We start from the raw sequence: 15,038 nt of genomic DNA, 5'->3' as shown, positions 1-15,038 counted from the left end.
AGGGAGGTGTTGAGGACCCTGAGGCAACACAATAGAAGCAACCTTAAACGCCTAAGTTGTTTACTCATTAGTTTATATGTACAAAAGTATACAACAAATTTTATTGACCCGTTTGAGATAAAGCACAACCCAAATATGACCCATTCGCAAGTAAAGGCGAAAAAATTTACTACGCTACTGGTAATGTATTAGAAACAGAAGCATCAACCTTAAAAACTTGTCGACATGCATAGGGAAGCTACCACGTCCACTTATCCCAGCCAGTACAATAACAGCTTCTGAATCATTGGCTGGATGTTTTTGTTGCCTAAATAATATAAAAGTAGTAAATAAGACATAGACACCTGCCTTAAGCACTTCTGCAACTGCATCTTCTGGTGTTTTGGCATATTTATGAACATCAAGTATGATGGATATTGCATCATAATCTGATGTCATGCACCTGAACAAAGTCAAAATATCCAACAAAGCAAACACAATCTCAAGAAATACACATATAAATATATAATTTCATTGAAACTAATGAACTTACTGTTGAAAAGCCCATTATCAATGAAGTTTAATGGCAGCCCTACCTTCCCTCGAGGATACTCTTTGGATCTCGCCAAACAACGCCTGAATAAATACATTGTACGTAGCAACTATGGATTCAATGGAGAGTATGACTTGTCGGGCTACTCGCTAACTAAATGTCAACTTGAATCACAACCTAAAATATCCTCTACAACGCCTGAAAACAACGATCAACAACAAAATCATCATTATTGTACCCGAAACCATAGTTTATTAGACATCATCTGCTAACCAAACACATAAATCAGAAACAAAAACGAAAAATCAAACATCAGATAAACAAAGAGCGTTTCACATACCTGGCAAGCAACCAACGACCATCGCTGCCATGAAGCGCCATTAACGCCGTTCACAAAAGTCGTAGAACACCGAGCAATTGAAAGGAGTAGCGGCCGCTTCCCTCTCCTTCTTGTCTTTCTCTCTCATCTTTCCGGTTCTCTCTCTAACTTTCTAATCAAATCTGGCAAAAGAAAGGAGTAGTCTTAACGGAGGTTTATTATCGCCGTCGTCATGCACCACCGCCTTCTACCGTTGTTCGCTGCGTCAAAACCACCGGTCGGTGGCCGGACGGAGACCACCGCCCGTTCCTCCATCACCGTCGCTCCGCTCTCTCTCCCTGGCTAATTTTGTCTCTCTCTCTCTCTCTCTATAACTAATCTGTGTCCTGTGTCTTCGGAAAAGGAAATGAGATGGGAAGTTGTGGAGGCTAAGGAGACTCCCACGTGTCTTGTGTTAAAGACCTGAAATACCCTAGTTACTAATCACCTGCTATCATATATTAATTAACTAGGTTAGAACCCCGTGTGTTACACGGGTTAAACAATTTAACTACATATTTAAATAAAGGAAAGATGAATGAAATTAAATAATGAAAAAAGAAATATTACATTACAACTATAATTCAAACACCTATACATTAAACTATGGCATTAATCGAAATAATTGACAAAAGCAAATCTACCTTAAACTATGGCATGCCATTAATCTAAACAATTAATAAAAGCTTTAACAGTCTCTTCCAGCTTCTCTATAGGCTTCTCATGAAACAAATATTTTTGTAAAATTTAGTTCCTCTTGAAGAGCGTCTTGTTGTTTCCCAAGATCTTACATGCGTTCAAGGAGCCCTTGTTGCTCCAATATGAAAAGATTAATCTTCTCAATTTGCATTTATATACATTGATGATGAGAATATGCTGTAGAGGGGTAATGGGTAAAAAAAAGAAACTTTGGTCTAAATCAAGATGGTTCAGTTTTTGTCCAATGCTTCTACAGATAGTTTATCAATCAAATAAAATTAATAAATTACAAAAGTACAATGTTTGCTTTATCACTTACATTCTTTGGTGAAGTGAATAAAGGTTTTATACGCTAAAAATACATTGTGGGACAAATTCGACCCCTTTTCTTTAAGCCATTTAATTGTACAAAAGCATGCATCGACCCAATAAAAATAATACAATCAATTGTATTTCTAAATACAAAGGTTAAGTTTTGGTATATTTTACCTGGTTATCGAGCATTCTTAAGAAGTCTTCGAGAACATATATACGCCCAAGTCTTCTAGCACCTATATGGCAAGGATATCGCTTTACTTTTTTCTCTATGAGCTTGTAATGGATATAATATAACATATCATAGTCATTTATGTACTTATTTCAAATTGACTAAGTTGACCTATATTCTAAAAAAAAATGATGCGTACCCTTTCCATTCTTCAATTTGTTTGTCTTTCAATTTCTTCCCAAAAGATACCCCTTCATAACCATGATCAGTAGCCTCCATGACCCATGAATACAGATTCCACTTGAACCCTCCGAACTCAAGAACACCTTGATATAAATTAAATCACGCATTAGTAAAAAAACCATATAAAAAGATGTGATATGTTAAAAAAGCGAAAACAAACAAAATGCTTTCCTTTTGATAAGTGTAAGTTGCAAACAAATAACAAAGATTTGCAGTACCAAAACTAAGGGTTGTGGAACAAAGAATTACCTTTTTAATCGATCTAATCTTCTGTGAGTGATATTGCGATTCATTCTCTTCCAAATAAAATAAGACATCAAATTAAGCAAGATGAATGAGAAAAGAAACAAACACCTTTATTAAGCAAGATGAAGGAGAAAAGAAACAAACACCTTTATTTTGAGAATGCAAAAGACTCCTGCTCAGTGGATAAAATCTGCAGTATATCAAGATATCATAGATCAAATATCAATTAATTAGCTAATCAGAAACTAAAATATTTGAAGTGATATTGTATGAAAGAATTACTGTAAAAATGAAGACCTAATCCCAAAACAAATCGTGTACATGCATCATCATCGACAAAAGAATTATGAATTCTATCCGTGTTGACTAACCAGATTTGTAAACATTCCAATATTCCCACAAAACATCACCCGATAATTATAAAACTGCATCAAATGTATATCATCTTTAATCATTAAGAACATCACATAGAGGAAATTTGTTCGTCTTCGTCTTCGGAGTGAAAGAAACTTTAGAAAAAGACTTAAAACAATGAACAATCGCTGATTGTAAAAGGCTGGTTGAGATGAATCCAATATCTGAAGAGTTGAGTTGTAGGGTTTACAATTGACATATAGTTTGCAGAATCAGAGTGATAAACTTGTTTAAGATCTTGTCGAGAATACGAATGGGGGCAGAATTGCGATGGAAAAGTAGGGTTTCAACTATAAGTGCAACGCCTTATAATAGATTTATAGGATCCACAAAATTGTTGATGGATCGGTTTAGGCCCGCGAGAAATTGCATTCGGGTCATATATTGTTTGAGAGGCAAAAGATATGTGAAAGTAAATATCGTGAGGACACGTGTATAAGTATAGATGCCTTTTTGCATTTTGTGTGTGTATATAATTACTAGGTTAGTTCCCCGTGTGTTACACGGGTTGAACAATCAAAACTATATAATAAATATTTCATGTAAATGCAAACCCAAGATGGAGACGTTTATATACCAAATTGACATAAATGAGTTAATATAAAGATGATGTATGTTACTTGTTTTGGTCAAAAATTACCGAAGCAATTAAGTGATCAAATTAGTCAAGTGAGGTAGTGTGCTAAAAAGTGTGTTGAAAATGTGCTGGTTATGTTGTTTGGAAAAACAGTGTTCAGGATACGGCTCAGGATATTGAGCTGTATCTACGATCAAACAATGAGCAAAAAGTAAAGGGGTTGACACGAGATGTACGAGGAAAGCCCTTGATCAATCTAGATCGCCGGCATAAAACCTCGGGAGCTGATAATCGCAGCTGCCTAGTTCTTCTATTGCTTCAAATATCAAGATACAGTGCAGGATATTGACCAGATCGCTAAGTGTTACAATGCTTTGTGTGAGAGTACAAGTTGCGAGAGAACAAGTGTGTAAGTGTAGTGGGTGTAGCCGTGATGTCCTATTCGATCTGGTATATCCGTTTATTTATAGTAATGAAATAGAAACTATAATTCCTATAAACATGGAATACTCCGAATATTCCATTATGAACGTTGTAGACCGAGTAATGCGGCTTCAACGGCTTCATGTAAACGACTTGGACCGAGTCTCCCGTAGAAAAGGTCTTCATGAACGTTGGGCAACTAGACGCGTACTCCTGCACACAACCCGTTAGTAATCCTGAGGATACCATTCAGGATGTTACCAATATCCTAAATGAGCATCCCGGATATGAGCAGTTATCATACAATCAAGATATAAATCAAGATATTTCCCAGGATATGGGCTCGGAATTTCACCCATAACAATTGTCCCCAAAAATGTTACCGTTAAGTATCCTGATACTAACGGTTACATTTTTTCACGAACAACGAGGTAATTAAGAGATAAGACCTTGATGTGACTAGTTGTAACCGCGCAGCCTATAACTACTCATTTCACCCCTATAACTTCTCATCCTTATCATCATTTAACCTTTACCGAGGAGAAAAAGGTAAACATTTCTCTCTCAACTTCATCTTTCATTCTTCCCAATATTCCGGTAACAATATGGCAAGGCAGACAAGATCCAGCTCCGGCGATTCTGCTCCCACGTTTATCCACCAAAATATTCTCCAGGATCCGGAGAAAGAAATATGCACCTTTGATAGTGCACACTTGTCAGCCCTTAAAACCTCCGGCATCTTCCCAAAAGGGACGGTGTTCCGGCCGTTTGATCGGGAAATCCGATCAGATATGGTTTCCGACGAGTGGTTGTGCTTCAATGCCTTTCCTTTTACCTTAGGGTTGCAATTTCCTTTCTCGGACTTCATCACCGAGTTCTTTAACGTCACCAAAATCTGCTTCAGTCAGACAATGCCAATGCTTTGGCGAGTCTTGTCTGTTCTTGATCAAATCAAGAACAACCATATCCCTGATCTTTCTGTTCATGACCTTCCTTTAGCATACCGACTTAGGTGCCACGGCTCCTGTCGATTCTTGTTTTACTCTACTTCCAGTGACCCATTAATCCTCCGAGCCACCAGGAATGAAGAGGAATGGAAATCCAAATTCTTTTTTGTAAAAAGAGATTCAATCCCTGGTGGAGCGGATTACCCGGTGAAATGGTTGAAGAAGGGTAGGACCTAGGTTTTTAGGAAAATCCTGTCTTATATCCTGCTGTATATTTTGGACTGACTTTGTCGTTTTCTTGTACAGAGCTGATTTTAGGAAGCTAGCACCTCCCCTTGCAGATTCACAAAAAAGGATTGACGCTATCAGACTCCTTCCTGAAGCTGAAAGAAGTTTTAACCCGTCTCCACCGTCTCCAAGTCCTCTTTCCAGTGTAAACATGTCTGGTAAGGATCCTGTTCAATATCCTGCATACACATTCTTATTTGAAATATCTTAGGAAAGAATTTTTACTCCCTGTTGTGCAGACTCCAGCAAAGTTCCGATCCTCCTTGACCTTGACGAGCTTGACAGTTATCCTACTCCTGTTATGGTCAAGAAAGAGACACCTGCTGCTACCAGCTCCAAGCCACTGCCGGCCCCCAAGGCTAACCCTAGGACCCGTGCTTCCACAGCAAAGAAGAGGAAGGGCTCTGAAATCAGTGCCCATGGCTCCGAGGGGTTCTCCTACGATGAACTCAGCTTTTCTGACTCCTTAGAGCCAATGACATCCTTCCTCAACAAGGTAATATCCTGCTACATATCCTGCATATATATCTTGACAGGATATTCTGATTAATATATTCTAACCCATACCTGAATTTAATGTGCAGGGTCTTCAGCATCTGCTCCACCTGTATAATGATGCCTGCGGTACTGTTGCACTCCACGAAGCCAGAATCAAGCAGCTTGAAAGCACTGTTGCTGACCAAGGTGCCATTGCTGAAGCAAAGTCCCGGCACTACGAGAGCTTGATGAAGAAGGTCACTCAAGAGGCTGAGCTCAAACTTGCCACCGCAGAAATGGACCACGAGCAGGCCATGGTTTCTTTCCGGGAAGGGATCAAGGCCTCTGCCATCGTCTCCTTGCTACAAGCCCGCATCAAGATGGCCTACGAGGCCAAGGAGACAGGCCTCGTGTGCTCAGCTTGGCCGGTTGACTCTTGGGTGGCCAAACTGAAGGAGCTTGGAGGAAAAGCCGTGCCACTTCCTGTAGAAGCCGGTGAGTCCTCTAAGTCAGCAGAGGTGGTGGATCAGGCTGGAGACAAGAAGGATGCTGGAGCGGATGCTGGTGAGGATGCTGGGCAGGATGCTGGTGCTGAGAAGCCGGGGAAGGCTGGAGAGGATGCCGCTGTGTGAGGGCATCCGAGTGGGCGATGATGGATATTGATGCTTAGGCCGGAGCCCACTTTTTTAGATTCGATGGTTGATGTTTCGAACAATTTACTTTTCTTGTTTGTTGAACAATTTTAATTTCCTGCACGTAGACAATATGATGGCCAAAGGTGGAGGGATCCTGAGTTTCAGGACGAAGCCCTTGGTCATCAGTTAGTATGGTTTATTTTGAACGCTTTTAACAAGTGAAGGTGGAGGTATCTTGGGTTCCAAGACGAAGCCTTCATTTGTTAAGTAAATATGTTGGAAAACTAACTCTGCTTTTGGTGGATGGGTCTCGGTTTGAGACGAAGCCAAGAGCATAATCTTTTGCTATGTTAATAATATAACCCTTTTTTGGCTTTATTCCTTCCATTACATGAATTTTACTTATGAAAATTGTTTTGTTTGAGAATTCTTGGAAATATTATGGGAACATCATCTAAGAATATCCTGATAAGTATTTTAAGAGATATCCTGGTCAGGATATCACCATATAACTTAGAAAACTTAAGTCTTTTGAGAAAAGGAGAGATCATACCAAAGACTCTTGGAGAGTCTAATCTTCCACCTTAGGAATGTCCCCAGTGCACAGTTATAATCTTGGATCCAACCTTTGAGTAATATAATATATGTCCCCTGCATGTGACACAGGAATGCAAATGTACTCAAGTTCTGGCTCGAATAAATTCCAAACACCTCGAAGCAAAAACCTTGTTACCCTGAAATGAATCCTCAACATACTGGGGTAAACCCTTAATACCCTGGGGATAAACCCTGAGTTTCATGCGCTACAGGCGGGAGTGTATAAACTCCAAGACTTAGAAAGGTGAAAACCTTTAAACCTTAGAGAGTATGAAAATACCCTTTCGTGAGAGAGGGTGATCAATCCTCATATACCTTTAGGATTCAGGATATAGCCAATAGTAACGAAATTGTCAGCCACTTTTACATGGACTGGTCCCGCCACCTTGAACTATCCCTGAATAACTTGCGCTCCAGGCGGGGTGTTTAAACCCAATTCGGGAGAAAGGTGAATACCTTTAAACCTGTGAAGGGATCAGTATCCCTTAACCGTGAGAGAGGGGGCCAATCCTCTAATCTTCCGAGTTATCCTGAGTACATATCCTGGAGCTGTATCCTGAAACATATCTTGCAAAACAATTGTAAACTAAGGTGGGTGTTAGCTTGGCTAACACCCCTCCGATGCTTAAGTCAGTATTGGGTTACAAAGAACGAATTAAACCAAACATATTTTAAAAAAGGTAGAATTCATACCATCCTGAGTTATAAATTAAACTCTAAACTCACTTGAAATAGAGCTTTAGGTGTATAGCATTCCAAGACCTCGGTAGCATATCCCCTTCCATATTCTTGAGTCTGTATGCTCCTTTCCCTGCTTCTGACTCAACTTCGTATGATCCTTCCCATTTTGGAGCTAACTTGCCATCGGCAGGGTTGGTAGTATTCTGAAAAGCCTTTCTTAACACCCAATCTCCAACCTTAAATCTTCTGGTCCTAATGTTCTTGTTATATGCCCTGGATATTCTCTGTTGATATGCTGCCATTCTTAGCCTTGCCGCATCTCTCTTCTCATCTATAGTGTCTAAATCCTGACTCAAAGCTTCAGGATTCTGCTCAGGATCACTTAGGGTAGATCTTGCAGTGGGTATCGTCATCTCTGTCGGAATCATTGCTTATGCCCCAAATACCAAGGAAAATGGGGTTTGGCCTGTTGCATTCTTTACTGTTGTCCTATCAGCCCATAAAACAAAGGGTAATTCTTCTGTCCATCTTCCTTTTTTGGCACCAAGTCTTTTCTTTAAGTTATTGATAATTATCTTGTTTGAGGATTCTGCTTGTCCGTTCGCTTGAGGATGTACTGGAGTAGATGTTACCATTTTGATTCCCCAATTCTTGCAAAAGTCAGTAGTTCTCTTGCTTATAAACTGAGAACCATTGTCACAGATTATTTCGGCTGGTATTCCGAATCTAGTCAAGATATTCCTCTTTATGAAGGATACTACTTCTTGGTCTCTAACTTGAACAAATGCTTCCGCTTCGACCCACTTAGAGAAATAGTCCGTCATTGCTAGCATAAAAACTTTTCCTCCCGGAGCTTTTGGTAGCTTTCCCACTATATCCATACCCCACTTCATAAATGGCCAAGGGGAAACAATAGGATACAATGGTTCAGCAGGTTGATGCAGTATGTTACTATGTCTCTGACATGCGTCACATCTTCAAGCATATTCTGCGGCATCTTTCCTCATTGTTGGCCAATAATATCCTGTCCTTAGTACTTTCGAAAATAATGACCTGCCCCCAGTATGGTTACCACAATCCCCTTCATGTATATCCTGAAGTACTTCTTTGGCTTCAGGATCCTCCAAGCATCTCAAATATGGTCCTGCAAGAGATTTCTTGTATAAAATATTATTTATAATAGTGAATCTTGATACCTTCATCCTAAATGCCTTAGGATTTTCATCTTCGGGGATATGTCCTTCCTTGAGATATCTCATAATTGGAGTTGTCCAGGATTTAGGATCCTCTTCAGGATACACCACTTCAGGATTTTGCATACTTGCTACTTCCTTATGCTGAGGATCCATTGCATGATACAGGATATGTAATATCGGTATTGGGATTCCTTCTGGTATCCTGATTGATGATCCCAAGTTTGCCAATGCGTCTGCTTCGGCGTTATCCTCTCTTGGTACCTGTTCAAGTGTAAAAATATCGAAATATCCTGCTAATCTTTTAAGAATACCGAGGTATTCAATTAGTTTCTCACCTTTGACTGCATAGGATCCATTAAAATGATTAGTAATTAACAAGGAATCAACATATACTTGCAAATTCTTGATATTCATATTCTTAGCCAATTCTAATCCTGCAATTAAAGCTTCATATTCTGCCTCATTGTTAGTAGCAGGGAATTCACATCTAATAGCCTGGGGTATTATGTCCCCCTGTGGCGATTTTAGTAGTATACCTAAACCTACACCCCTTACATTAGATGCACCATCAGTATATAATATCCAGGATTCTGAATTTTCTCCTAATTGTTGTACTTCTAGGTCTACTTCATTTTGAATATCACTACTGAAATCAGCCACAAAGTCTGCTAGAGCCTGAGACTTTATTGCATTTCTAGGTTCATATATTAAATCATAGGCACTTAATTTTACCGACCACTTAGCCATTCTACCCGACATCTCCGGTTTTCTAAGCACATTCTTAACAGGATAATTAGTTTTAACATGAATCCTATGCATTTCAAAATAATGTCTAAGCTTTGTTGATGCCATTACTAGGGCCAATATTAGCTTTTCTAGGTGAGAATATCTAGTTTCAGCATTTAACAAACTTTTTCTAACATAATAAACAGGATACTGCTGACCTTCGTGATCCTTTACGAGTACTGCACTTACTGCATTCCCTGATACTGCTAGATACAGGGATAGTGGTTCACCATCATCAGGCTTCATCAATAGAGGCGCGGTTGAGAGATACTGCTTCAAATCCTGCAGGGCTGCTTCATGCTTCTCGCCCCATTCAAACTTCTTATTCTTTTTCAGGATATCATAGAATTCTTTACACTTTTCCGAGGATCTTGAAATAAACCTATTCAAGGCTGCCACTCGTCCTGTTAATCGTTGAACATCCTTCATATTCGAGGGTGACTTTATATCCAAGATAGCTTTGATCTGCTCCGGGCTTGCCTCTATCCCTCTTTTTGTCACCATGTATCCTAAAAACTTTCCTGCCCCCACTCCAAAATGGCACTTTGCAGGATTAAGTTTCATATTATACTGGTCCAGGATATCGAATGCTCCTTTAATATCCTGAAGGTGATCCTCAGCTTTCTTGGATTTGACCACCATATCGTCAATGTACACCTCCATGGTGTCCCCCAGTTTGTCTTTAAACATCATGTTCACCAATCTCTGGTACGTTGCACCTGCATTTTTTAAACCGAAAGGCATAGCAGTATAAAAGTAAATACCTGTTGGTGTCATGAAAGCAGTATCCTCCTGGTCTGAGGGTTCCATTTGAATCTGCTGGAATCCTGAGGATGCATCCATGAAGGTTAACATTTCGTGGCCGGCAGTGGCGTCCACTATCGAGTCTATATGAGGCAGAGGGAATGGGTCTTTTGGACAAGCTTTGTTCAGGTCTGTGTAGTCTACACAGACTCTCCACTTCCTATTCTTCTTTTGAACCACTACCACGTTTGCTAGCCATCTAGGGAATTTGACTTCTCTAATCATCCTGGACTTCAATAATCTTTCAACTTCCTCTTGGATATTGCATTCCGCTCAGGGGCGAATTTCCTTCTCTTTTGTTGTATAGGCTTGAATGACCTGTCAATTCCAAGCTTGTGAGTAATAATGTCTTTTGATATACCTGTCATATCCTCATGCTTCCATGCGAATGTAGACATCATGCATTTCAGAAAGTTAGTTATTTGTTCTCCAATATCCTGAGGAATATTGGTTCCTACGAGCACCGAGATATCAGGATTATCCTGGTCCTGGATTACTCTTTTCACATCCTGCTCCGAAGTCTCCATGATATCCTGGGCCCGCATCTTTAATTGCTATGCTGGACTTGGTTTGGCCGAGGATTTCATTGAGGATGAGTAACATTCTTTCGCTTCTTGCTGATCACTATCGATTTTGACAACTCCCCAAGGGGTAGGAATCTTAATGCATTGGTGATATGTTGATGGAACGACCTTCATATCATGAATCCACGGTCTTCCGAGGATGATGTTATAGCAGGATAGAGAATCCATCACACAGAAACGTTGCATCTTGTTGACTCCTTCAACGTATACTGGCAACTTTATCTCTCCCACTGTGTTTCTAGCCTCCCCGCTGAACCCAACAAGCACGGTAGACTTTGAAGTGATATCCATTGGAGACACATTCATTCTCTTCAGAGTTTCTAGTTGGATTATGTTGACGGAGCTGCCATTATCAACCAGTATCCTGCGTACAAAATGGTTAGCCACATATAACGTTATTACTAGAGCATCATGGTGAGGATCCTGGACAGTATCCCTGTCATCTGCATCAAAAGTGATCACTTTGTCAGTTGTGAGGGTAGTCATCCTGACAGGTTTGTCTCCCCTTTCAGCCTTAGCTTCTTTTGCGTGTCTCTTTGCCGCCGAATACGAAGTCCCACAAATGTCGGATCCTCCTGAAATGAAGTTAATTATCTTGGCATCCGCGGGAGGTGATGCTGCTCGCTCAGGATCCTTCTCAGTATCCTGACCTTTATTCTTCTTTCTTCCCAAGAGATCTTTCAGATATCCCTTGCTTAGAAGATAGCTTATTTCTTTTCTTAGAGCAATGCAATCTTCAGTTACATGTCCGAAATCTTCGTGGAAAGCACACCATTTTGACTTATCTTTCCAATCAGCCTTTTGTTGATTCTTTCGAGGCCACCTAGCCTTATCTCCCAAACCCTGCATAGCATACATTAGTTCAGGTATATTAACAGAAAAACAATATTCAGATAATTCAGGATATTCTTCAGGATCCTCGTCTTCAACAGCATTCACTCTCTTGTTATCATTTCTGCCATATGGCTTGGAGCGATATGGCTTATATGAGGATTCCGATTTCCTATTAGTCGATTCGTATGTTGAGGATGCATTCATCCTTTCTTGCATTTTCTTGTCATCCTCCAATCGAATATATCTCAGAGCCCTGTTACGAGCTTCGTCAAGATTCCTGCAGGGATTCATCACAAGATCCTGATAGAACTGAGAGTCCTTTTGCAACCCCATCTTAAAGGCTTGCACAGTCGTTGCAACATCAAGATGTGGGATATCCAAGGATTCTCGACTGAATTTGTTCACATAATCCCTCAAGGATTCCTGAGGTCCTTGAGTTATCCTGTAAAGATCACTGGTTAGTTTTTCAAAACTCCGACTGCAAGAAAATTGGCTATTAAATAAATTCACTAAGTGGGCAAATGATGTAATCGAATGTGGAGGAACATTTAACAGCCATTTCAAGGCTGATCCTGTTAAAGTAGAACCGAAACCCTTGCACAGGCAAGCTTCCTTGAGATCCGGAGGGATAGGGTTGATCTCCATCCTTTCCCTATACTGGGCAATATGCTCTTCAGGATCCGTGGTTCCGTCGTAAAGCTTCATGTTCGGAGTCTGAAATCTTTTTGGGATTTCAGCATCACATATAGGATGCACGAACCGAGATATCCTGTGGCTATCCTGGGATACTTCAGGTACACTGGATATCATATCCTTTAATTTCTGAAGCTCCCTGGATAATTCTGACGTTACAGTTGTATCCTGCAAAGATCCAACACTGTTAGTGGCAATAGCATTATTATTATTAGACACGTTACCAGTCGGAGGATTCTGCCCATATCCCGAAACATATCCCGAGCTCCTCACGGTTGACATCCTAACCGAGGAGGGTATCTCAGGAGTAGGATTCTGAGGGAGGCTAGGCACAATATTCTCCCTATTATCCTCAGTATACACGGCTGAACTAAAGTTTAAAGCTCTGGGCTGTAATGGAGTGACGATATTCTCAGCAGGTCTGCTCGAGCCGGACTTCAGGAGTTGTATCTCCCTTAACAGCATCTGGTTTGTTTCCTGTTGCTGCCTCATTTGTTCCTGCACACTTCCAAATAAAGTAAGAATTTCATCATTAGAAGCTAGAACAGGAGCAGATTCCTGAACACTGCGGGTAGGGATAATATCCTGAGGTCGTGAAGAGGCTATCGTCCTTGGAGGAGGTGGTGGAAGCACCGAACCAGTAGTGCCAGAAGTCATAGCAGACACAGTAGAGGAACTCATGTTTGATCTTGAGGCCATTATGGACAAAGTGGCAAAAAGTTTTGAAAATAGAAAACTGATTAGCGATTTCACAAAAATTTTTAGTAAAGAGAGCACCACTTGCCCCACGGTGGGCGCCAAATTGTTTTGGTCAAAAATTACCGAAGCAATTAAGTGATCAAATTAGTCAAGTGAGGTAGTGTGCTAAAAAGTGTGTTGAAAATGTGCTGGTTATGTTGTTTGGAAAAACAGTGTTCAGGATACGGCTCAAGATATTGAGCTGTATCTACAATCAAACAATGAGCAAAAAGTATAGGGGTTGACACGAGATGTACGAGGAAAGCCCTTGATCAATCTAGATCGCCGGCATAAAACCTCGGGAGCTGACAATCGCAGCTGCCTAGTTCTTCTATTGCTTCAAATATCAAGATACAGTGCAGGATATTGACCAGATCGCTAAGTGTTACAATGCTTTGTGTGAGAGTACAAGTTGCGAGAGAACAAGTGTGTAAGTGTAGTGGGTGTAGCCGTGATGTCCTATTCGAGCTGGTATACCCGTCTATTTATAGTAATGAAATAGAAACTATAATTCCTATAAACATGGAATACTCCGAATATTCCATTATGAACGTTGTAGACCGAGTAATGCGGCTTCAACGGCTTCATGTGAACGACTTGGACCGAGTCTCCCGTAGAAAAGGTCTTCATGAACGTTGGGCAACTAGACGCGTACTCCTGCACACAACCCGTTAGTAATCCTGAGGATATCATTCAGGATGTTACCAATATCCTAAATGAGCATCCCGGATATGAGCAGTTATCATACAATCAAGATATAAATCAAGATATTTCCCAGGACATGGGCTCGGAATTTCACCCATAACATTACTATTATAAAATTCATCAAAGAAACATGTAATCGTTGAAAATGATACAAAAATAAATATATTATATTATATAATACTTATTATTGTATTTACGTATTACATTATATTTAATGAGAAATAAAAAGTTACAGTTATCATTCACACATTACCGAAAATAATTTGAATCCAAAAAAATATTTACATAATTATTAGATTTTTAGCTTGATTTTAGCGACGTATTGCAACATTTTGTTTATGTATATATATATATATATATATATATATATATATATATTTAAAGTTAGATACTAATAAATTATAAAAATAATATGTTGAGTAAAGTATATGGATGATCCCTGTGATTTATCAAAATTTTGAATTTAATCTCTAATTTTTCAAAAATAAACGAACACTATAAGTGGTTAGTAATAACAATCAAGTTATATATTTAGTTATAATAATATGACAAACAAATTAAGGACCTAAGTACGAACAATCAAGTTATATAGGGTTATTGGATTTTAATAATCCGAAGTTTCACCCGTTGGCCACTAATAATCCCAACTTCAAAAATTCCCTGTGACAATCCCAACTTGTAAGATTTTGGCCCCGAATGATCCTTTGCTAACTGGGTTATAACCCAGTTAGTTTTTTGCTGACGTGGCTGATGCTGTGGACACAACTTTGTTATTTGTTGACTTGGCTGCTTATGTGGCACCATCACCAACTCCACCTCCTCCTCATTCACTGCCACCACCATCTTCTACCACCATTACCTCCGACCACCTCCACCTCCACCGCCACCCGCAGTCTTCCACCACCGGAAAACACTATCACCTCCGACCACCTCCATCATCTGCCACCGGAAACCTCTGTCACCATCACCACCTCTACTTCATAATATTTAAAATTTACCACTAATTTCTATTGATGAATTCTTCAATCCACCCATGGTCCTGCTTCATGATAATTTCTTAATCTGTGCTAATTTATGTTTTGTTTTCTGGTTCA

This window comes from Helianthus annuus, chromosome 13 (genome assembly GCF_002127325.2).
Source record: "Helianthus annuus cultivar XRQ/B chromosome 13, HanXRQr2.0-SUNRISE, whole genome shotgun sequence".
NCBI lineage: Eukaryota > Viridiplantae > Streptophyta > Magnoliopsida > Asterales > Asteraceae > Helianthus > Helianthus annuus.
Note: the sequence above shows the minus strand (reverse complement) of the source record.